Source organism: Penaeus monodon, chromosome 22 (assembly GCF_015228065.2).
Source record: "Penaeus monodon isolate SGIC_2016 chromosome 22, NSTDA_Pmon_1, whole genome shotgun sequence".
In the NCBI taxonomy this organism is placed as follows: Eukaryota; Metazoa; Arthropoda; class Malacostraca; order Decapoda; family Penaeidae; genus Penaeus; species Penaeus monodon.
The window spans coordinates 37,698,772-37,699,003 of NC_051407.1; the positions used below are offsets into that span (position 1 = coordinate 37,698,772).

The 232-nt window shown below is 45.3% G+C and overlaps 1 protein-coding gene across 1 annotated transcript in view; it reads left to right on the plus strand.

Annotated features, from left to right (window-relative positions):
• LOC119587116 (hypoxia-inducible factor 1-alpha inhibitor-like) overlaps positions 1 to 232 on the plus strand; it is a gene marked incomplete at its 5' end in the record, with an annotated part of 20,965 nt that overhangs the window by 19,678 nt on the left and 1,055 nt on the right.

Below are 232 nucleotides of genomic sequence, written 5' to 3' on the forward strand. Positions count from 1 at the left end.
AAGTAGCAAGACTGGGAATAGCAGTGCTTGAGTTCTGGCTGGCTGTGCCCAGCTGAAGGGGGCCAAGCTTGGAGGTATTGGGAGTATGGCAATAGGACTCTTTCCATCTTTGAGCAGTTTGTCTTGTAACATGATGACCTTTTTTCCCTGGTTCTGCCCTTTGTGTTGAAAGACAGCATATTATATGGCATAGTTACTGTGCCCAATTACCTTTTCTATTGCTGTGTGATTC